Source organism: Oryctolagus cuniculus, chromosome 18 (genome assembly GCF_051225735.1).
Source record: "Oryctolagus cuniculus isolate XC-2025 breed Fujian yellow rabbit chromosome 18, ASM5122573v1, whole genome shotgun sequence".
NCBI classification, from domain to species: Eukaryota; Metazoa; Chordata; class Mammalia; order Lagomorpha; family Leporidae; genus Oryctolagus; species Oryctolagus cuniculus.
In genome coordinates, this window is record NC_142884.1 from 66,058,391 (window position 1) to 66,082,034 (window position 23,644).

The 23,644-nt window shown below is 44.7% G+C and overlaps 1 protein-coding gene across 3 annotated transcripts in view; it reads left to right on the top strand.

Annotated features, from left to right (window-relative positions):
• The first annotated feature begins 11,354 nt into the window (after positions 1 to 11,354).
• The window catches only part of HYDIN (HYDIN axonemal central pair apparatus protein), a 409,263-nt gene continuing 396,973 nt past the window's right edge, over positions 11,355 to 23,644 (top strand). For all 3 annotated transcript variants that reach the window (XM_051847253.3, XM_070062720.2, XM_051847256.3), the window contains exon 1: positions 11,355 to 11,599. The gene's annotated coding sequence lies outside the window, so the exon portion shown is untranslated. The remainder of the gene's footprint in view (positions 11,600 to 23,644) is intronic.

Below are 23,644 nucleotides of genomic sequence, written 5' to 3' on the forward strand. Positions count from 1 at the left end.
ACAATCCACGAGGGTAGTGAGGATTCCCTTCTCATGTCATTTTTGAGTATGCACTTCAGAAATGTCGGCTACCAGTCCTCACTTACAACATTGCTTTCTCTCTGGGTCTGTCTAGGTGTCTTTTGTCATCCTCGGTTGTATTAACCTTTTCCTAAAATTCATCCTCTTTAACTGTTTTCTAGACAAGTCTTTCTGACACCTTGGGCCAGAACTTGGGTTGTTTTCTGCTCATAGTTTCCACTAGAAGCTTTTCCCACATCGTAATCCCTCCCAGCTACCTCACAGTCTACTACCTACAAAGTATTTTCTACATCTCATTTCTCTGTCTTCAAAACTTCCCTGTGGTGACAACGTCACTTCCTGCTGCTGGGTGCTGCCTCTCTGTCCCCTCCCTAAGCTCTTGCCCGGCCAGTGGCCTGCCTACCAGTGGCTCCCTGGTCTGTGAGGCTCCCTCTGGCAGAACCATGGTGGCCCCAGCATCCTCATTCGGATCATGACTGGACCCACTCCAGAGTGTCCTCGGCCTCATTCCCCCAGACCTTCCCTCTCAGAGCATCCTGTTTTACTATTTCACAACACTTTTCACTCTCTGATAAATTACTTGTTACTTCTCTATTATTTGACTTCCTACCCTAGAATGGAAGCTTTGTGGGGACAGATATGCTGTTGGCTTGGTCTCTTTAGAGTGTGCCTTCTCAGTGGGAGCAATAGCACCCCTTTAGGGGTAAAAAGGGGTTGTTGATGAAGCAGAAAACAACTTTTCTTTTTATGTCTTAAGCACAGATATACACATGGGATGTAAACAGGCATACAGTATGTACATGGCATTAAAATCTGGGGTCCATATGAGAACAGAATGTTGTAAAAGGCTCCATAGGGGACTGATAATAGTCGGAAAGGTTTAGAACACTGCCTTACAATTTAGCGTGGTGATGAGAACAGAGTAGCCTCATAAAGAACATCTTCTAATGACAGAACCAGACCCTTTAAGAGCTGCAGAAGCTGAAATTCAGAGAGGTGAAGTAACGAGCCAGAGGATGTAAAATTCATAGATTACAGAACTGAATCTCAGACCTCGGTTTCCTGGGTCTTGTGTATTTTATTCCAAGCCACATACTGAATGCTCAATATATGCTTTTTGAATTGACTTCAGCATATTAGACATTCCCACAAGAGGAAGCAGAGAAAACATATTTTCTAAGTGACACAGCAAATGATCTTGGAAAGACATTTTATAGGAAAGAAGCCAGCTTATCCCCCAAGGGGCATTAATGATGCATTATATATGGCTCACCTTAAAAATGGGAGTCAGTTCCATCTCCTCCTCTCTTTAGAGTAGGATGGAGGGCCGGTGCCGCAGCTCACTAGGCTAATCCTCCGCCTTGCAGCGCCGGCACACCAGGTTCTAGTCCCGGTCGGGGCGCCGGATTCTGTCCCAGTTGCCCCTCTTCCAGGCCAGCTCTCTGCTGTGGCCAGGGAGTGCAGTGGAGGATGGCCCAAGTGCTTGGGCCCTGCACCCCATGGGAGACCAGGATAAGTACCTGGCTCCTGCCATCGGATCAGTGCGGTGCGCCGGCCACAGCGCACTGGCCGCAGCGGCCATTGGAAGGTGAAACAACGGCAAAAGGAAGACCTTTCTTTCTCTCTCTCTTTCTCACTGTCCACTCTGCCTGTCAAAAAAAAAAAAAAAAAAAAAAAAAAAGAATAGGATGGGAAGGTGAGTAGTGGTTTCAGTATCTTAGTGATTGTTTCATAATATTCAAGGGCCACAAGAAATAATGAATAATTCATTTATTAGGAAGTCAGATTCAAATAGCTGAATAAGAATTTATTTGCAAGTAATTTAGTGTCTGTTGGTCACTGTACATCTTCTCATGCTTTGCAGATTTTTTTGGACACCACCCGCTCATTTCTTGTTCCACACTGATTTCCTGTGGGCACTTGTGTTTTATCACTGCAATTGCTGTAAACACAGCTTGAACAGATTCAGTGTCATTGGAAGAAGTATAATAATCTAATGTTGAAGCTGTGAACTGTCTCAAGTTGGTAGTTTGCACAGCATCTAACAGATGTTTCTGTGATTCCCTTGAAAATTTAATATATCCCATGACACTCCTATGAGATGGCTGTGGCATCTGTGGTGTCTGGGTACATGGTTTGGTAACTGTGGCAATAGACCAAGGCAAGATAAGATGCTGGCTTAAGCTACAGGGCCAGCAGAGGAGTTGGAAAGGAGTGAGAAAACTTGAAAAGTGTTTAGAAATGAAAAATTATAAGCAGGGGAAACTGGTCCAAAAATGTTGAGTTAACAAGATGTGGAGATGGAGGAGAGAGGCTTGGAAAATATTTGGGACCTGGAAGCCTGGAGGACTCCTGTGCAGCAATTGGCTTTTTGAGTCCTTTCCCACACTGCTCCATTTTCTTCAGAACAACAAGTGTCCTCCATGTAGGAATAGGTGCTGGTAGCCACATACATCCCCTGTGATCCATGGTCATCCCAGGACTGGATGGGCCAGTCTAAAGGAATCAGATTCTCTTCCAGTTATTTGGAATTAAAACCTATGTTCATTTTATATGGCTGCTGCAACAAATGACCACAAACTGAGTGGCTTAAAGCAACAGAAATGTATTCTTGCACTGTTTGGGGGCTAGAAGTTAAAAAGTCAAGGTATCAGTAGGGCTGCACTCGCTTGTTCCATACCGCTTTCAGTTCCAGATGTTTCCTGCTGCTCGCTGCCTTGTGTGGCTGCATCGCCACAACCTCTGGCTCTGTAGACGCCTTTCCTCCTCCTCTCCATATGTCTGTGCCTTCCGCGCTGTCTCCAGCAAGGTCACTGGATTTAGGGTCCACCTAATAGATAATTCAGGGTGATCTCATCTCAACACTCATAACCCAGTTATGATTGCAAAGACCTCTTTTCCAAATAAGGGACATTCACAGAATTTGGAGTATTAGGACATAGACAGTTTTGGGAGGCCACCATTCAACCCAGTATACTTAGCAACTAAGAGATGCACAGGAGAGGATGGATATGAGGGGAAGGGAGATGATTCTTTTGTAAGATTTGGGAAGTTGAGAAAAACAGTGAGAAGAGGAAGGAGAAAAGTGTTACAGATGTAGAGAGAGAAGCAGAAATAAAGGAATGTTCAAGCCAGAGAGAGAGACATGAGCTGTGCTTTAAATCTCTGGTTGTTGGTATCACTCTCCCAAAAAGCCCGACTGTCTCAAGTTTACATGAACTAGTTGAATTTAATAAATTCTCTTACTTGCTAGTCTGAGTAGTTTTCTCTAATTTGCCACCAAGCACTTTAATTAAGAAAAAAATAGATGAGTGTTTGCTATGTGTTAAAAAAATTGCTTTGCTTTAGAAACAACACCCTTAACCTTTCTTTCTGGGTTTCTTTCTGTCATGTGTCCTTAACATCTGACTTTGAATAAGGGAAGGTAGGAAAAAAAGATTTAGAATATAAAAAAAACATGTCTTAGATCATAATTTGGAATATTATTCCACTACCTTAAGCCTTCATGCTTATAAAACAGGAAAAATCCCGAGTGTCATTATCACCTCTCAATAGAGTTTGCTATGTGAGAAGCTCCTGAGGCCAAATCATTTTTCTGTCTTGTTCAAACATCTTTTGGTTGAATCAGTTAAATAATAAACTGTTTCAAACAAACAAAAGAGTAGGGAAATTAGCCTTTTATTTGGCAAATCTTCTTAAGACTATGATTTATGTCACATAAACATGAACCAGACATTCTGAGGGAGGCTACTCATGAGGGTGATTAGAAAACATAAATGTTTTTGAAAAATATAAAACAAAAGAAGTCACCCATGCATATTTTCCTCACTCTCTCACAAAGTGAGGAATTAAATTTTTATTCTTACAACATTGCCATCCTGCACAATATGTGGAGCACTTGAGAAAGCTGCATTTCATTTTATGCAGTAATGAACGAAGGCATTGAGGCCAGCTGGAGTTTGTTCAGTGAATCATGACTCAGACCTAAAGAGGAGCAGTATTGGGCCTGGAGGTTAAGATGCTTGTGTCCCACATCAGAGTACCTAGGTTCAATTCCTGGTCCCAGCTCCTGACTTCAGCTTTCTGCCAGTGCAGACCCTGTGAGGCAGCGGTGAAGGCCCCAGCTCCTGCGGCCCACGTGGGAGGCCTGGACTGAGTTCCTCACCCCAGCTTTGGTCCTGGACATTGAATGCATTCGGGGAGCAAACCAGCAGATATGAGCTCTTTGTCTCTCTGCCTCCTCTCAAATGCATGAATGGACACATGAATATGATTAGATATATCATATGAAAATTATCTGATTTACAAAGTGTAATCTGAAAAATAGAGACCTAGAAGGCTGTGATGGATGGTTTTTCAATTTGAAGGACTCATAGAATTAGACATATTATTCTGAGTCACATTCTGGGTTAGTTAAGTGTTTCAAGAAATTGTGGCTTTTCAAATATGGAGCAGCCCGATGCCTGATCTGAAGTGTGTGATCCCTGGAGGGCAGGGGCTGTGTCTTGTTCTTCCTGGTATTTTCAGTGCACAACACTGGGTCAAGTGCTCAGCAGATTCTCAATCAAAAGTTTGATAAACAGAAGAATGTGGCCAGCACCGCAGCTCAATAGGCTAATCCTCTGCCTGTGGCACCAGCACACCGGGTTCTAGTCCCTGTCAGGGCGCCAGATTCTCTCCTGGTTGCTCCTCCTCCAGTCCAGCTCTCTGCTGTGGCCCGGGAGTGCAGTGGAGGATGGTCCAAGTGCTTGGGCCCTGCGCCCTCATGGGAGACCAGGAGAAGCACCTGGCTCCTGGCTTCGGATCAGTGCGGTGCGCCAGCCTCAGCACGCCGGCCTCAGCACGCCGGCCGTGGCGGCCATTGGAGGGTGAACCAATGGCAAAGGAAGACCTTTCTCTCTGTCTCTCTCTCACTGTCCACTCTGCCTGTCAAACAAACAAACAAACAAACAAAAAAACAGAAGAATGAAGAGCAGAAGTTTAAACAGAGGCTGGGTGACTTTTGAGGGTGATTGTAAAAAAGATAAAAGACCAAAGCATGGTGGAAAAGTTGGTCATGAGAGCTTTCATTTATTAAGCCCTGGGCTTATTCGTTATCTTATTTAATCCTCAACAATTCTGCTGCAGCAGAGAGGATGAGCTGCAGGCTGTAGGTGGCAGAACTGGAGTCACCCCTGATGGTAAGAAAAATCTCTTCTTGTGTGTTGAGCAACTACTGTTCTAAGAGTGTGGTACACTTTGATCTCAAACAGGTTTTACAGTGAGGAGTCTGATTTCTGGGTGTCTGCCTCCAAGGTTCTGCCCCGAGGCCCTCTTCTGCATGGGCAGCTTTGGGGGAATGGGGCCTTCAGGGTACCAGTCCTACTGAAACCTTCTGATGAATGAAGGTTCAGTCTTTACAATCTTCACTGCTCGTTGACTGAATTACCTACCCACTCACACCTTCCACAGAAGGAGGCCCCGGCCTCATCTTTCCTCCACAGCTCAGGTCGGGAAGTAGAAAATACCCTGGCTGGTGTCGAGACTCACTAGGCTAATCCTCTGCCTGCAGCGCTGGCACACTGGGTTCTAGTTCCGGTCGGGGCTCTGGATTCTGTCCCGGTTGCTCCTCTTCCAGGCCAGCTCTCTGCTGTGGCCCGGGAAGGCAGTGGAGGATGGCCCAAGTGCTTGGGCCCTGCACCTGCATGACAGACCAGGAGAAGCACCTGGCTGCTGCCTTCGGATCAGTGCGGTGCACTGGCTGCAGCGCCGGCCACAGCGGCCATTGCGGGGTGAACCAACGGAAAAGGAAGACCTTTCTCTCTGTCTCTCTCTCTCACTATCCACTCTGCCTGTCAAAAAAAAAAAAAAAGTGCCCTACAAGTTGGGCAGTCCAGGTAAGGCTAGAGAAGAAGTCTTCATGCTTTCAGTTAGTCTTGGTGCTGTTGGAGAAAAGTAATTTAACAAAAATAACTCCCAAAGTTGATTTACTTTTTTTTTTTTACTTTTATTTAATGAATATAAATTTCCAAAGTACGATTTATGGATTACAATGGCTTCCCCCACATACCGTCCCTCCCACCCACTACCCTCCCCTTTCCCACTCCCTCTCCCCTTCCATTCACATCAAGATTCATTTTTGATTATCTTAATATACAGAAGATCAGCTTAGTATACATTAAGTAAGGATTTCAACAGTTTACTCTCACACAGAAACATAAAGTGAAAAATAATAGATGATTTTTTTTAAATGATGATGAAATCAGATCAGACCTATTGTCATGTTTAATCCCAGTGAGAGTCAAGTTGGGAGTTGATAATTTCTTTTTTTTTCTTTTCTTTTTTTTTTTTTTACAGAGGATCAGTTTAGTATACATTAAGTAAAGATTTCAACAGTTTGCACCCCCATAAAAACACAAAGTGAAATATATTGTTTGAGTACTCGTTATAGCATTAAATCTCAATATATAATTTTTTTTTATTTGACAGAGAGAGACAGAAAGGTCTTCCTTTACTGTTGGTTCACCTCCCAAATGGCCGCTATGGTCGGCACGTTGCACCAATCCAAAGCCAGGAGGCAAGTGCTTCCTCCTGGTCTGTCATGCGGGTGCGGAGCCCAAGGACCTGGGCCATCCTCCACTGCCTTCCCGGGCCACAGCAGAGAGCTGGCCTGGAAGAGGAGCAACTGGGACAGAATCTGGCACCCATATGGGATGCTGGCACCTCAGGCAGAGGATTAACCAAGTGAGCCACAGTGCCGGCCCATTACCTTTTCTTTTAAATTTCAAAAGGAGAGAGAGAGAGATATCCCCATCCTCACTCCCTGAGTCCAAAACAGGGCTGGAGCAGGAGCCAAAAACTCAATCTGGGTCTCCCACGTGGGTGGCAGAGGCACAGCTACTTAACCCATCACCTGCTGCCTGCTAGGTGCACATTAGCAGGAAGCTGGAATCTGGAGTGGAGCTGAGACTTGGACCCAGGCACTCTTTTTTTTTTTTTTTTTTTACAGGCAGAGTGGACAGTGAGAGAGAGAGACAGAGAGAAAGGTCTTCCTTTTCTGTTGGTTCACCCCCCAATGGCCGCTGTGGCCGGTGCTGCAGCCAGTACACTGCACTGATCCGAAGCAGGGAGCCAGGTGCTTCTCCTGGTCTCCCATGGGGTGCAGGGCCCAAGCACTTGGGCCATCCTCCACTGCCTTCCCGGGCCACAGCAGAGAGCTGGCCTGGAAGAGGAGCAACTGGGACAGAATCTGGCACCCGGACTGGGACTTCTAACCCGGTGTGCCAGTGCCGCAGGCAGAGGATTAGCCTACTGAGCCAAGGCGCCGGCCACCCAGGCACTCTTATCAGGGATGTGTGGATGTCCCAAGTGGTGTCTTAACTGCTGTTCCAAACTCTTGCCTAGGGGCCGGTGCTGTGGTGCAGTGGGTTAACGCCCTGGCCTGAAGTGCCGGCATCCCACATGGGCTCCGTTTCTAGTCCCGGCTGCTCCTCTTCCGATCCAGCTCTCTGCTATGGCCTGGGATATCAGTGGAAGATGGCCCAAGTCTTTGGGCCTCTGCATCTGTGTGGGAGACCTGGAAGAAGCTCCTGGCTCCTGGCTTCAGATCGGTGCAGTTCCAGCCATTGCAGCCAATTAGGCAGTGAACCATCGGATGGAAGACCTCTCCCTCTCTGCCTCTCCTCTCTCTGTGTAACTCTGACTTTCAAATAAATAAATCTTAAATAACTCTTGCCTAGATTTACTTTTTAATAAGCCCTCGGTGGGCTCTCCACGTTCAGCTGAGTGGATTTTAACTTCTATGTTTACTTTCCCTCGGAGAGTTTGGCCTGGTACTTAGAACATTCGAGACTTCCATCATTGTGTGGCAGCTGCATGTGGACCTCTGAGGGGCAGCAGCACTGGCACTGGCTGTTGCTCCCAGAAGTCTCAGCAGTCCCTCGAGGATGGGGGATTAGGTGCTGGTCTTAGGTCCAAGGCTGATGTACTGTGTGACCTCAGATGCCCCCTCCCCAATAATATGCACTTGATCTACCTTCTCCCTTTCTGCACACCTCAAGATTAATACATTTCTGATTATGTTTACAGCCTGTCTCACATGCTGTAGACAGAAAGCAACTCGATTTTTTGTCTTCTCATCTCTGAACGTTCTCTGTAGGACAGGTGATCTCTGGGCTGGTGGGTGAACTCACCAAGACGTTTATGGCCCCTGTTAGGTGTCACAACATTGTTCAAATGTTCTATGCAAGATAGGTTATTAAAGCTCTTAATTTAAGGTTAGTAACCTTGAACTGATTAGTAAACCTTTTACTTTAAGGCTGTGGTTTCTCCTTTATCAGCTTGGGTCTGCGGCAGGCAGGAAGCCTAGTCGGGGAATGGAAGCAGAGTCCCCTTCTTTTTTCTGTTGTCTTTTCTTCAGGTTTGTTGATGTCCCTACACCTACACCCTTAGCTGGGAAACTGTTTTCTGGCCCCTCTTGGGTTAGTGGGTGAGAGGGAAGAGAGGAAAAGGCAGCGAGAAAGTCGGTGCTTGTCTGAGCACTAGGAAGCCACGCCTGAAGCTCTCTGAACAGAGTCAAATGCACCTCTCTTTTGCTTGGTCCTTTGCTGCTCCTTAGTCCTTCAGAACCTGAGAATGTTTGTGTCTTAACTGGTTTATGCTGGTATAACAAAATAGAAGAGAGTGGGAACTTTATAAAGACCAGAAATTTATTTCTCACGGATCTGGAGATTGAGAATTCTAAGATCAAGGCACAGGCAAGGTACTTGTCTGGTGAGGGTCAAGTCTCTGCATTCAAGACCACATCCTAGATACTGTGTCCCTGGAGGGGAGGAGTGCTGTGTACTTACATTGCAGAAGGAGAAAGGGCAAGATGGTGGACCCCTTCTGTGAAGCTCCTGCATAAGGGTACTTATTCCCAGTAAAGCAGGGGGAGCCCTCAGGACTTCATGACCCCTTACAGCCCCAGCTGTTACCATCGCGGCATTGGCCATTCAGGTTCATTAAGGTCTGGATGTGTCCCAAAATTCACGTTGAACCACTCAGCTCCCCTTTGCTGAGGTCTCTTTGTACCACCGAATGTCTGTCTCAGAAAAGACCTAAAGTGACCACCAACAATATCTCTTGAGTGGCCCACAAGTGTTCCATAGGAAACGTATACACAGCTTCTACCTTGGTTAATCCTGCAGGAAGAAGGTAGGTTGTTCCCAACAAGCAGTCCTGTTGCTCCACTGTCTGTCTACCTGTGGACCCGTTTCTTGTCCTTTAAAGTTTCCGGGTGAAATCCAGACACATGCCCATTGCTCCATCTGAATTGTGGATCACATGTTAAACTCAGAGTGACCTCCTCAATCTCTTTGCTTTGACCAGGAATTTGGAGGTGTAATTCACAGTTCAGCTGTCTTTAAAGAGAATTCCCTATAACTACCTACACCTGACTCAGACACCCAATCGTCAAAAGGTTCAAGAATTGCTTTTTTTTTTTTTTTGTAAATTCTTGGTCTACTTCAGCTATTTGAAATTTTCTGTTTATCATCCCACAGCTAAAATGTCTATTTAAACATCGGTAACTAGATTTTGTTTGTTTATCTAACTAATATTGTTTCCATTAGATCAGTGCCATCCAAAAGAAATATAACACAAAGCACCGAGGTAATTTAACTAACAGCCAGACTGAAATGAAGAAAAATCAGGTAAAATTACTTTTAGTAATAGTTCTTATTTGGCCCAAGGTATCGAAAACATTCACTTCAACGTAATATCTATTCTTAAAAAATTACTAAAATGTTTTACACTGAGTCATTGAAATCCACAACTTACACTTCTTATTCAAGTGCTCGATGACTCCAGCGACATGACAGCAGTAGTGGACAGCATGGCCGCTCACTAAGTTCATAGGCAAACTTGGCATCTGTCTTTGTTCTTTGCTATGATCTCATTGTCTGACATACAGCATCAAATACATACAGGCATCAAATACATACAGCATCAAATACATACAGGCATCAAATACTTGTGAAAGTGCACTAAAACATCATTTTAAAAAATTACCTGTATCAGGTATAGTCAGAATCATTCAGTTCTGCACACAAGTAGTTGCCCACTTAGTGACTCATTTATTCCACAAGTGTTTAAGCTTCATGAAGACAGAGGTGCTTGTGTGGTCCACCGTTTTGTCTCCATATGGTGGTGATTCATGGAGTCAGTAAGTACTAATTGAGTATCCATAGTGGGCCAGTAACTATTTTAGATGGCAAGGGTAACATGAAGTAGACCTAGCCTCTGTGCTCATGGAGTTCACAGACCATAAAAAGTCACAAGGACGTGAAAGAAGTCAGTGGGGTGATGTGATGGGCTGTAAAGAGGGGGAGAGAGCGGGGCTGCATGGGGAATGAGACATTCCGGGAGGAGCCAGGTGCAGGCATTTGATGAACTCTTGCCACAGCCCTCCTGGTTGCAGGCACAGTGGCCTCTCGTTATGGCAAACACGCCCCATTTAGTCTGCCGTGGACTTTGTGTCCTTTGCCTGTGCTGCTCTCTCCGGGGCTCTTCCTCAGCTGGTGTCGTCTTCTGTCTCACTTCCTGTGCCATCTCCTTTAAGAGGCTGTCGCTGGCAGCCCTGTCCACAATTACAACGCTCCTCCATCCCTCACAGTCTGTAAATGACCTGGTAGCCGTGGGGTGCTAAGGAGCTAGAGACTGTCTGGATCACTTCTATCGCTCAGTGCCTAGGAAGATGCCTCTACGACAGAGACTCGTCATTAGGGGCCAGGAGAGATTTATACACCAGCCAACAAAGGAGGGTCAGGAGCTGGTGTGTCCTTTGGGCGAAGTCGCAGGTGTGAGGGCTGGGAGGGAGCGCAGTGGCTGAGAAGGAAGACGGGTGTTGCCCTGGGTTAGGTTGCCTCGGGCACCCTTGGTTGTGGCTTCATCGGCTTTGAGACTCTGAAGCTGTGGACCATCTCGCCGAGTAAATGGACGTTAACTCTTGCGTTTAACTTAACGGAGCTCATGGATCTCCCGCAGCGGTCAGAGGACCTCAGTTTAAAAATTCCTGTAGAAATGCAGATCCCACCACCTCGTACAGCACCAGGGGGAGTGGGGGCTCAATGAGATAATGCTCGAAGCACCTTTACAAAATGATTTTTCTTACAGTATCACCTGATACTTTATCTTTCCATGTTAGTGTGACGTTAATACAAAGAAAACGGATTCAATGTAGTTCATAGATAAAATTCTAACAATAATTCTCACAACCTCCCTTCTTGCTTCCTTTCCCTTTTTCTTTTCTAGTTCCTGAGGTAAAATTTTTATTAATATTTATTTATCATTTATTTATATTTATTTATTACATCGGAACATCTTTAAAGAACTAGGGCAGGTGCCTGGTAAAGGATAACTTTGGGGAGGAGTGTCCCAGGCGTCCCTAGAAACCAAATTCTCCCGCGCTCAGTAGCGCGGCCCGGCGGTTGCTAAGGACGCTCGTCTTCTCCAATCATCGCGCGGCTTGCTTCGCTGTGCGGCGCCCCGTGGTTACCGTGGCAACGGATAGCAACGGCACTGGACGCCGCCGGCCGGAGACCCAGCGGCTTGCAGCGGGGTAAGCGGGTCGGAGGCGGGGTCCCCTCAGGGAAGGGAGTGTGGAATTGAGGCGGGAGCCGGGGTGCGCCGGGGTCGGAGGTCCTCGCAGAGATCCCGGGGTCAGTATGGAAGCGGGGGGCACGGGGAGGGGCGCCACCTTCCCTCCCGGCTCTGCGCCCCAGGGGCTCCTCACACTTTCCAGACCGCTTGCCATTTCTCTGGTCCCTTCCTCGCGGCCATAAAGGCCACGTGACCCTGGGTGTCCCTTCCTCAGCCAGGCAGGTGGGCAGGGGCCGGCGGCCGCCCGCAGGACGGAAGGCCTAGGTGCCGCCTGAGGCCGCGGGGGAATCATCTTCCGTGTGTCCTCAGCGGGAAAATGGCTGCCACGCCCCCTCCCCGCGCCTTCCAGGTGACAGAGTGGGAAACGCATGCCCCGGGCGTGCGCGGGCTCCTCTCAGCGCGGCGCGGCGCGGGGCCTGAGCAGTTACCGCGAGCATCGGGGCTCCGTGGCCCCTGGTCCCGGGAACGGGCGGCCGTGTGTGGGGTTCGGCCGGTGCAGGCTGCAGACGGCGCCCTGTCCTGTGTGAGTGTGTGTGCGCGCCCGTGTGGCGCGGGGGTCCTGCCCTGTCCTGTGTGAGTGTGTGTGCGCGCCCGTGTGGCGCGGGGGTCCTGCCCTGTCCTGTGAGTGTGTGCGCGCGCCCGTGTAGCACGGGGGTCCCGCCCCTACGGGGCCTTGATCTTTTCCTTCAGAACGCGTGTACCCAGGGTCTTGGAAGCGTTCGTGGAAGATGCATTACGGAAAAACTACGTATGCATTTCAAAATTATTTTTATCAAGATAAATATCTTAATATTTTAAAAGGTCAACTTTTTACCATTATGCTGGGCTTTACTCCTTAAACTGAGGTCCTACGTCAGGTCTGGTGCTTCCCCAGGTGTTTGGCGGGGAAGAATATTGTTAACACAGGATCCGTGTCCCTGATGAGCTAATATGGTAGAGGTACGTTTAACTCTGAGTTAGGTTTAAAAATCAGTGCTTACTTAAGGTTCACGTTGTACAAGGTCAACAATGTTCTGCAAAAGTCCCATACAGTATCCAGGAACAACCCATTCCAGAAATTGAACCACTGAAAAACTTTACTTCTTGGAATACCTATGCCTATTTCATCAAGTTGAATTCCCAGACGGTTCCATTTGTCACCAGCAGTTAGTAGAAGGCGCCATCAGTCAGTCCTGTTCCACCTTTGCCTGTCTAAGTCTTGCCCTGACCCTCATTTCACACGTGGGTTTTTCCTTGGGATTGTTGAGGAGGTCCTCACGGCTGGGGGCGGCGGAATCCTTGGTTCCTGCATGTGTCCCGTGGCTTCTCCAGGCTCCCTGCTGGTCCTGGCACTCACAGCTCACCTGCGTATTCTGCACCATCTCGCCTCATTCTGACAGGAATGGCAAAAATCATCTCTAAACTACGTAGAAGAAGCATATCTGTCTTCTGACTTAGTTGGTATATATAATATAGTTGAAACTCCGTCTTCCTCAATAATGCAGCTTTTTTGGGGTCTTATTGTAGAAGTTTAGCTTTCTCTGCATGCTCATCAGTACTTTGTACTATCCATCTTGTAAAATCTTTTTTGTCTTTCTAGTGGGAAAATAGTGGTTATTCTTTGTTATTTATTTATTTTTGACAGGCAGAGTTAGACAGAGAGAGAGGTCTTCCTTCTGTTGTTGCCCCCCCCCCCCCAAATGGCCGCTACTGCCGGCGCACCGGGCTGATCTGAAGCCAGGAGCCAGGTGCTTCTCCTGGTCTCCCATGAGGGTGCAGGGCCCAAGCACTTGGGCCATCCTCCACTGCCCTCCCGGGCCACAGCAGAGAGCTGGACTGGAAGAGGAGCTACTGGGACTAGAACCGGGGGTTCACTGCAGGCAAAGGATTAGTCTAGTGAGCCGCGGCGACCGGCCATCTCTTTGTTATTAAATTACTTTTTCCTGTTTAATAGCCAGGTGGAGCAGCTTGTGATTATCGGCTATTTATAATCACATCTCTGTGAATTGCCTGTATTCCTCTTTGCCCACTTTTAAATTTAGCTGTCCTTTGCTTACTGACTTACAGGATTACTGTACTGGATAGTGCTACTTTATATGCTATACTGAGAAATAATTCAAATTCTCTGAGAATTTCTTAAGTATTTTTAGCATGTCAGGTTTGTTGATATATACTATAGAGACAGTAAAATTCACCCCTTTTATATGATTTTGAAAAGTACATAATCATATAACCATCCCCACAGTAAATATATAGAACGATTCCATTAGCTCAGAAAGTTTTCTTTTTCTTTTTTTTTTTTTTTTTGACAGGCAGAGTGGATAGTGAGAGAGAGAGAGACAGAGAGAAAGGTCTTCCTTTGCCGTTGGTTCACCCTCCAATGGCCGCCGCGGCCGGCGCGCTGCGGCCGGCGCACCGCGCTGATCCGATGGCAGGAGCCAGGAGCCAGGTGCTTTTCCTGGTCTCCCCATGGGGTGCAGGGCCCAAGCACCTGGGCCATCCTCCACTGCACTCCCTGGCCACAGCAGAGGGCTGGCCTGGAAGAGGGGCAACCGGGACAGAATCCGGCGCCCCGACCGGGACTAGAACCCGGTGTGCCGGCGCCGCTAGGCGGAGGGTTAGCCTAGTGAGCCACGGCGCCGGCCGAGAAAGTTTTCTTGTATCTGGTTGTGGTCAACCCCTTTTTGCTACCCTCAGCTCACAACAACCAGTGATCTGTTTTCTGACTCTGAGAATGTTTTCCAGAGTGTTATATGAATGGCATCGTAGAATATGCAGTACATTTTGTCTGCCTTGCTTATTTAGTATTGCTTTTGAGATTTACCCATGTTATTGCATGTAACAGCAGTACATTCCTCTTTACTGCTGAATACTATTCCATTTCAGTGGGTGTTTCACAAATTAATGAGCATTGGTGTTGCTTCCAGTATTTTTGTGATTATGAGTGAATAAAACTGCTAAAACAATCACATACAGGTCTTTGTTTCAACACATTAAATTTTTTTATTTGAAAAGAAGAGTGACAGAGGAGGGAGAGAAAGGGAGAGACACAGTTCTTTCATCCGCTGGTTCACTCCCTCAGTGTCTGCAAAAGGCCGGGCTGAGGCCAGGCAAGAGGCAGGAGCTGCACTTCCATGCAGGTCTTCCCTGTGGGTGGCAGATGTCCAAGCATTGAGTCATCTTTCACTGCTTTCCTGGACACATTAGCTGGGGACTGGGTCAGAAGTGGATCAGCCAGGACTCCAAGTGGTGTTCATATGCAATGCTGGAGTTGTAGGTAGGGGCTTAACCTGCTGCACTGTAATGGTACCCTTGCCCACTTTGAGTATTTATTTTTAATACTTATTTATTTCTTTGAAAGACAGAGGCACAGAGAGATAAGGAGAGATAGAGACAGATCTTCCATCTCCTGGTTCACTCCCCATTTGGCCCCAATGTCCAGGGCTGGGCCATGCTGAAGCCAGGAGACAGGAGCTTCATCTGGGTGTCTCATGTGGGTGCAGGGTCCCAAGCACTTGGGTCGTCTTCCCCTACTTTTCCATATTAGCAGGGAGCTGGAAGTGGAGCAGCCAGGACTCGAACTGGCATCCATATGGGATGCTGGCACTGCAGGTGGCAGCTTGACTTCCATGCCACAGTGCCAACCCCTCATTTGAGTATTTTTAAATAAATACCAGGAAGTGGGGTGGTTAGACTCTATGGTAAGTGTGCGTTTAACTTTACAAGAAACTGGGAAACTTTTTCAGAGGTGTGGGGTGGGGGGAGGGGAGAGGGAGAGGGCTTCTATCCGCTGGTTCACACCCCAGATGACTGCAATGACTGGAGCTGTGCCAATCCGGAGCCAGGAGTCTTTTCCAGGTCTCTCAGCAGGTGCAGGGCCCCAAGGACTTGGGCCATCTTCTCCTGCTTTCCCAGGCCATAGCAGAGAGCTGGATCGGAATTGGAAGAGTCAGGACTCGAACCAGTGTCCATATGGGATGCCAGTGCTGCAGATAGTGACTCTACCCGCTACACTACAGCGCCAGCCCCGCTCTTCGTGTATCTTGCATATGTCTTATTCAGTTGTTTTCTTAATGATTTGTAAGAATATGCTTATGTATTAGAAAATGATAAATTGCTTTGTTTTGGCTAAACACAAGGTAACAGAATTTTCTCTTACATTTTCTTCTGGAAGTTTCATAGTTTTAGCTTTAGGTCAATAACGAATTTAAGTAACTTTTTGTGTATTGTGAGGCAACGGTGGAGGTATAATTTTTTTCCTATAGTGTTGTTTTGTTCCAGTTCCATTTGTTTAAGGAGATCTCCTCTTTCCACCAAATTACCTGAAACTTTTGTCCAGTCAATTGACAGTGTTGTACAAAAATCAGTTTTGTCTGGTTCTGGTTTAGCAGTGGAATAAATTAGTCTCCAATAATTTCAGTGATAAAATTTTTCTCCTCAGATGAACTGACAGTCACTGCAACGACAAAGCAGTGTCTTGACTTCTGTAGCTTTTTGGAGAGTTTCAAAGTCAAGTAATTTGAGTTGTTCTGCTGCTTATTTTTCACAGTTGATTTGGCTATTTTGATTTCTTTATCTTTCCATAAAAAGTTTAGAGTTAAGTTGCATATATATATATGGGTATGGGTGTGTGTATATACACACACACACACACACACACACACACCCATATATATATATATACCCTGCTGGGATTTTGATTGGATTGTGTTGACTTGTAGATTAGTTTGGGGAAAATTGATTGCTTTACAACATTGAATCTTCCAATTCAGATACACAGTACATTTCCTTTTATTTAGAGTTTCTTTGATGCCTCTCAATAATGTGTTGTAGTTTTCAGCATGCAGATTTTGCAGATGTGTTATTAGCTCTGTATGCAAGTTTTTGTTTTTATGCTATTGGGTATGGTATGTTTTAAAAAATATTTATTTATTTATTTGAAAGGCAGAGTTGCAGAGAGGGAGAGAGGGAGAAAGAGGTCTTCTGTCCGCTGGTTCACTCCCCAAATGGCCGCAAGGGCCAGAGCTGTGCCAATCCGAAGCCAGGAGCTTCTTCTGGGTCTCCCACACAGGTGCAGAGGCCCAAGCACTTGACCATCTTCTGCTTTCCCAGGCCATAGCAGAGAGCTGGATCGGAAGTGGAGCAGCTGGGATGCGAACCGGTGCCCATATGGGATGCCGGCACTGCAGGAGGTGGCTTTACCTGCCATGCCATAGTGTTGGCCCCGAGGGTACGGTATTGCTTTTAAATTTTCAGATTTCAGTTACGCATTGCTAGTACTGTTTGTAAAAGTGCAGGTAATTTTTGTCTTCTGACCTTGTATGTCACACCTTGCCATATTCACTTTGTCTCAGTCACTTTTATTTTGGTAGCTTTTTCATATTGTCTAGACAGATAAACATGTCTGCACATAAAGACAGTCCTGGTTTTTGTTTTTTTTTTTTTTTTTCCTCAGATGTCTGCTCTTCCCTTCCTCTTTTCCTCCCTTCCTTAAGACCTCCAATACAGTGCTTACTAGAAATTGAGAGTGGACATCCATACCTTGCTCTCAACCTTAGGGGAAAACGTTCCATCTTGCATTGTTAAGTATGACATTATATTAGGTTTCTCATGGATATTCTGTATTAGTTTGATGAAGTTGATCAACTTTACCAGTTTTCTGGGGGAGTTTATTCATGAGTAGATGTTAAATATTTTCAAATTCTTTTTCTGCATGCATGAAGAGGATCATGTGATTTTTCTTTTCCTGTGTGTTGATCTGACAGATTATGTAGGTTGTGTTTTTGAATGCTGAGCCTATTTTATGTGTTTCTTTTCCAGTAAGTACTCCCTGGTCATCATGTAATACTGTTTCATATATTGTTGGGTTACATTTGCTAACATTTTGATAAGGATTTTTATAAATGTATTCATGAGGGATATTGATCTGTAGTCTTACTTTTCCAGTAATATCTTTTCTATTTTGGGTGTTAGGCTCATTTTATGAATATGTCTCCTATATTTTGGAAGATTTTGTATAATTCTGTAAATGTTTAATGCTCATGTTAGGGACAAAAGACCGAAGAAACCAAATGGCACTCGAGGAGGCTTCGGGAGGAAAGGCATGGTTTATTTATGTATGCCAGCTTGATTAGACTCAGAGTCAAGTCCAGATCCTTTGTCTTCTCCTACTTTTACACCCTAAATTAGCAAGGCGGTAATCAGGCAGATGGGGGGAGCAGCACTGTCATTTTAGGCCCTCAGGGATTAACGAATCCCAACTGCAAGGTAAGATGGTTTTATGATACAGGAACTAGTAAATCATAACTTGCAGGCAATTTTGGGAGGCACGCAACTGTCTTAGGTATGTGACTAGGCCTTTGTGGCTGGTGGGGATCCAACCCAGTTTCTAACTCAGTACCGCTTTGCTTAGACTCAGCTGGCCCTTTGATAACAAGTGGGAGGAAGTGTGTAGCATTTTCTCGAATTAGATCCTTTACGGCAAGTGGGAGAGGGTTTGTAACACTCACAGTTTTTAAACTATATTAATGGCATTATTTTTTTAGGAAAAGTTTTAAATTTTCATGTAGCCAGATCTGGCAATCTCATTCTTTTGTTTATTAAAGAAAGTCTTTATTAAAATTATTTCTATATTTTGTTCAGTTTTCTATTTGCAGGTGATGTTCAGCTAACACAGCTAATGGGATCAGAGGTAACCAATCCTAATTAAGTCAGATTTATTTTTATTTTCCCCTCCAGGATTAGCACTTCTTATGGTTTCTTTAAAAATCCTTGCAGAACTCCAAGTTCACAAGGTTTTTTTTTTTTTTTTTTTTTATCTTTTCTTTGAAAATAGTATCGCTTATCATCCACATTAAGATATTTATTCAAGGCAAGCACTGTGGCATAGCAGGTAAAGCTGCTGCCTGCAGTGCTGGCATTCCATGTGGGCAGCAGAAGATGGCCCAAGTCTTTGGGCCCCTTCACCCGTGTAGGAAACCCAGAAGAAACTCCTGGCTCCTGGCTTCAGATTGGCACAGCTCTGGCCACTGTGGCCATTAGGGAGTGAACCAGTAGGTGGAAGACCTCCCTTTCCCTCCCTGCCTCTGCCTCTCTGTAACTCTGCCTTTCAAATAAATAAATAAATAAATATTTTAGAAGAAAAGATATTCAATCAGCTGGAATTAATTTTTATAGATGGTATAGATGGTAGAGGAATCTTGGTTACTTGCCCCGGTTGTTTAGCCCTCTTTACTGAAATGCTGCTGTTCTGGGGAATATGAAATTATTACCTCTTTATTGTAAAGATTTTAATGGTAAATGCTATGGATCTTAAAAAACTCAGGGAATACATGGCTTATGAAAAGAATCTGCATGGATTTCATGTTTTTGGATGAAAGTAAACTTAAACTAACTTTTCATAATATGTCTGAATGGTATGTACTTTGAGGCGCTAAGAAAAAATAAGTTTGGAGGGGCCGGCACTGTGGCGCAGTGGATTAAAGCCTGGGCCTGAAGCGCTGGCATCTCACATGGGTGCCGTTTCTAGTCCCGGCTGTTTCTCTTCCGAACCAGCTCTCTGCTATGGCCTGGGAAAGCAGTAGAAGATGGCCCCTTCACCCACGTGGGAGACCCGGAGGAAGCTCCTGGCTCCTGGTTTTGGATTGGCGCAGCTCCAGCCATTGTGGCCATCTGGGGAGTGAACCAGTGGGTGGAAGACCTCTCTCTCTGTAGCTCTTTCAAATAAATAAAAAACAAGTTTGGAAACAACCTCTCAGAGCAACATGAATTCTGCTAAAATTAAAGCAGGAGTGGACATCTAATTCTTCTGAAGCTTGGGTAGAAGAATAGTGAAACCATTGATGCTTTATTAAAAGTTTATGGGGGAAATTCCCCTAAAGAAACCATCAGTTCACAAATGGATACCCCGTTTCAAGAAGAAAAGAGACAATGTTGAAGATGAACCCCACAGGGGCAGAGGATCCAGATCAACTTGTGAGGGGAAAGTAATCATGTTCATGCAGGGATTGAAGAGGACCAGTGATTACTAGCAGAAAGAGCAGCCAACGCTCTGGACAGCTTAGTTGGTTATGCTTACGTAAGTCCGACCGAAAAATTAAAGTGGAGCAGACTGCCCTGAAAACTGTTGCACCCAGATCAGCTGCAGACAGGATAAAGTTTTCAACGGGAATTTTAGACAAATGGGATCAAGATCTTGAAGCATTTCTCCAAAGGATCCTAACACAGGATGAGACACGGCTTTACTAGTTTGATCCTAAAGACAGTGCACAGTGGAAAGCCATGGCTACCAAGACGTGGAAGTGAGGCAGTCAAAGAAAAAGCAGATTGGTCAAGAGCAGGAGTTGTGGCAACAGTTTTTGGGATAGTCAACTCAGTTTGCTTGTTAGCTTCCTGGAGGGTCAATAGCAACTGCCTAAAACAAGACTGTTCTGAGAAAAAAACACAAAGATTTTGCAGCAAAACTCCAGGGAAAGCCTCGCTCCAGAGTCCTCCAGCTCATTCCTCTCCCCAGGCAAGGGCAACCTGCTGAGACATTCTCAGTGGACATCATTAGGTATCCACCTGGAAGTCTTTTGAGTTCTGACTTCTTTTGTTTCCTAATCTAAAAAAAAATAAGAATCTTTTAAGGGCACCCATTTTTATTCTGTTAATACCATAAAAATGGCTGCGTTGCTGTGGCTAAATTCACAGGAGTCGTAGCTCTTTATAGATGGACTAAGTACCTGACATCACCACCTAAGTATCTGGAACTTGGCGAAGCTCATGTTGAGAAGTAATTGTCCATACTTCTATTTGATTTTGTTTTTCCATACACTTTTTGAAGCCCCCTTGGATTCCCTTCTGAGCATGCTCTGTCTGCACCCCACACATGATATATGTTGCATTTTTATATTCCTTCAGCATATTTTCTAATTTCCCCTGTAACTTCCTTTTTTATTAATAAGTTGTTTAGACTGTGTTTTTAAATTCAGCATAATTTGGAGAATTCTTTTATTATTATTTTTTTGATATCTAGCTTAGTTCTGTTTTGACCAATGAGGATACCTTGTCTGATTTCTGTTCTCTTAAATTTGTTAAGATTTGTTTTGCAGTTCAGGATATGGTCAGCCATTTTTTAAGCCTTGAAGAACTTTTGTGTTCCTTGTTGTGTAGGTATACCTGCAACAAATGCTTTCAGCTTTTGTTTGAGAAACTCCACTTTGCTGTTATTTTTGAAGGTTATTTTCACTAATTATATGTAAGTTGCCTTTTCCCCTACTTCAGAACTTCAAGGTTTTTTTTTTATGTATATAGTTTACTTTGAAAGTTACAAGGCCTGTTTGTTGAGTTTTAATTATAATTTAATTTTGCTTCTTGAATTTCTTTTTCTACATGTTTTTGCTTTTTTTTTTTTTTTTTTTTAGGGTGATTTTCCCACTCTCTTAGTGTACTTGTTTATTTTGATTGTGAGCCGTTTATTTTCTTTCTTGGAAAATTGCTTATGGTGAGTTCTTTGAGGACTAAGATGAAGGAGGATTTGCATTTGTCTCTGCCCGGTGCCTGGGGGATCACTGTGAGGTGGAAGCGCACCGTCAGGCATTTGGAGCTCCAAGCTGATGGGGATTCTGGCTGCACATTTATTAGAGCTGGCTTGTGATTCACACCTCTCAGGGGTTTTTGGCTTTTTACTCCCCTTCTGTGTTCACGGGGGAGGAAACTTCCCCTGCATTTAGCTGGGGATGAGGAAACAGAAAGAGTTTATTTTTGGTCCAATCTTAACAGGAAGTGGGGAGTCTCCTGTCACTGCCCCCCCCCCCAACTTTGAGTGGGTCCTGGACCCCTCCCCCAAGCCCTGCGAGGTAGCCACAGAGAGCTCACAGTCCTTGTCTAGGGAGTGATCTCATACAAAACTCCATTTCAGTGCTACACTCGCCTCTCTTGGTTCCTGCTTTCAATTAAATGTTAGCCAGTTAATTCTGTCTGGTCTTGAAAATATTTTAATCAGTATTTTTCATTGATTTCACTGGGAGGTTTGGTTCCACTAAGCTTACATCAAGAAATAATGTATTACCTTTTGATCTTAGTTTTTGGCATAATAGCTTACCCATTCCTTGTAAAAAATAAAGCCAAATGCCTTAGAAATTTAAACCTGGCAAGCCCCTCCTCCCTTTCTCCTCATCCAATCCCATTCCACGGAGGTACCCACTCTGAATGATTTGTATCTTGCTTTATTTATTGAGAGCATCAGAGCAAGTCTTCTGTGAAGTTTGGACATATTGGCATTTGCATAGGTTTACGTGTATGAAGAAGATGGAAAAATTCATGTTTAGCTAATGCCAGTTGAAGAGTATGTTATGTTCAAACTAGGGAGTTAAGTTTTTTTATATAAAATGGACATAATTATTTTATTGTATATTAAAGATGTGATAATAAATGTCTGAAGAACTTGAGAAAAATGATATTTGTAAGGTATTGATGCATTTCATATCTTGCATATGAAGCAAAGTTCGAGTTATTAAAAGGACAACACCTGTGGCTTGTGTGTGAGAAGGATTCATGGAGTTGCAAAGTAGGGGGAAGTTACTGGCCCTGATTAATTAGAGCTGTAGTTTCACAGACTTCAAGAATAGTTTTCAGAATGTTTCTCCACTTCAGCAGCAAAAACAATTAGAACATGAAAACTCTCATCAGGTTTGGAAGAAACCCACAGAGGCTGTTGGTATCGAAACCCTGTTTTAATTGGTATACATTAGGGACCCGTGTGAAGCAGGGATTCTTGACCCTGGGGGTGCGCAGCTTCTGAGTTGATGTTTATGCTCGTCGTGGGGCATCACGTTCAGAGCCTTCCTGATTCCCAGCGGCTCTTGGCCCACAAAGGTTAAAGATCACTGGCTTGATATGAGCTCATTTCAGAACGCAATGGACCGTAATAAGCTCCCTCACAGTGTCCGTCATTAAATGTGAAAACACAGCCCTTTCTGGAGGGCAAACTTTTCCTCTCAGATAATTTCTTCCAAGATCTATTTCCTCATTAACAGTGCAGGGGCACTTAGCATTTGGCTGTTCTTCATACAAATTGCCTTTCGGGCGGTAGGGGGATGGGGGGTTTGAAATGAGGCAAAAACAATGGTAGGATCCTGGCTGGGAGGACTTCAGGCTGGACAGCAGATAAGTGTGCAATTGACATATTGCAAAAATACTTCTTATGCAATTTAATTTGAAAACCTATGCAGGTCATCTTTTTCATTTCTTTGAGGATTTGAGGTGCTTTAGTTGTCTTTTTTTTTTTTTTTCAGGGTCCTGTTTATCCCTTGTGGTGGTGGGAAGGAAGAGGGGACTTGGCAAAAATGTTCTGTGCTTGATTGAAAGGCTTGTCAGAAGTGTACGCTGTTGTTAACGTGGTGATCTTCATCTTCAGATGAACACCAAAAAATTGATTTTTTTTAATTAGTGGGAAACGACTAAAACAGAGATCTTTCATAGTTTCACTGGCAATTCATACATCCTCTGTATCTTCTTGTTTGCAAATGGCATCTCCTTGCTTTAGTAAGCAATCTCAAGTGTCTTCACTGTAAGGTTGCTCTCATAACATTATGATCTGACTGCATCTGTGTCTGCTTTTATTTCTTTAAACTGCTATTGTAAACCCAAGTTAAACAACTTCGTCTAATTCTATGTTCCATACAGCTATGCTATTGGTGCTTGCTTTTTATTATAAACAATCCACCCAAGTTTACAACAGTGGCTTTGAAAAATCCCTAATTAAAATAAATTTCAAAGTTAAGCTATTTTTATTCATGCCTGAAGACAATTACCAATAGTGGTAGCTTTTAAAATAATAACAGTGTAGTAAGCATATTTCAAAACCAGAAAGGCAGAAATTTGTGTGTAGGAGAGCCAAAAATTAGTCTTGCAATGCTTTGGAATGTGCTGCATAATTAATTGTACGTAATGTCGTATATTATATGAAACCCCAAAGATTTCGGTGGGAAGTGGGGAGAAAAAAGGGCCTGCATGTATTTCATTTCTGATATAATCCCTTTCA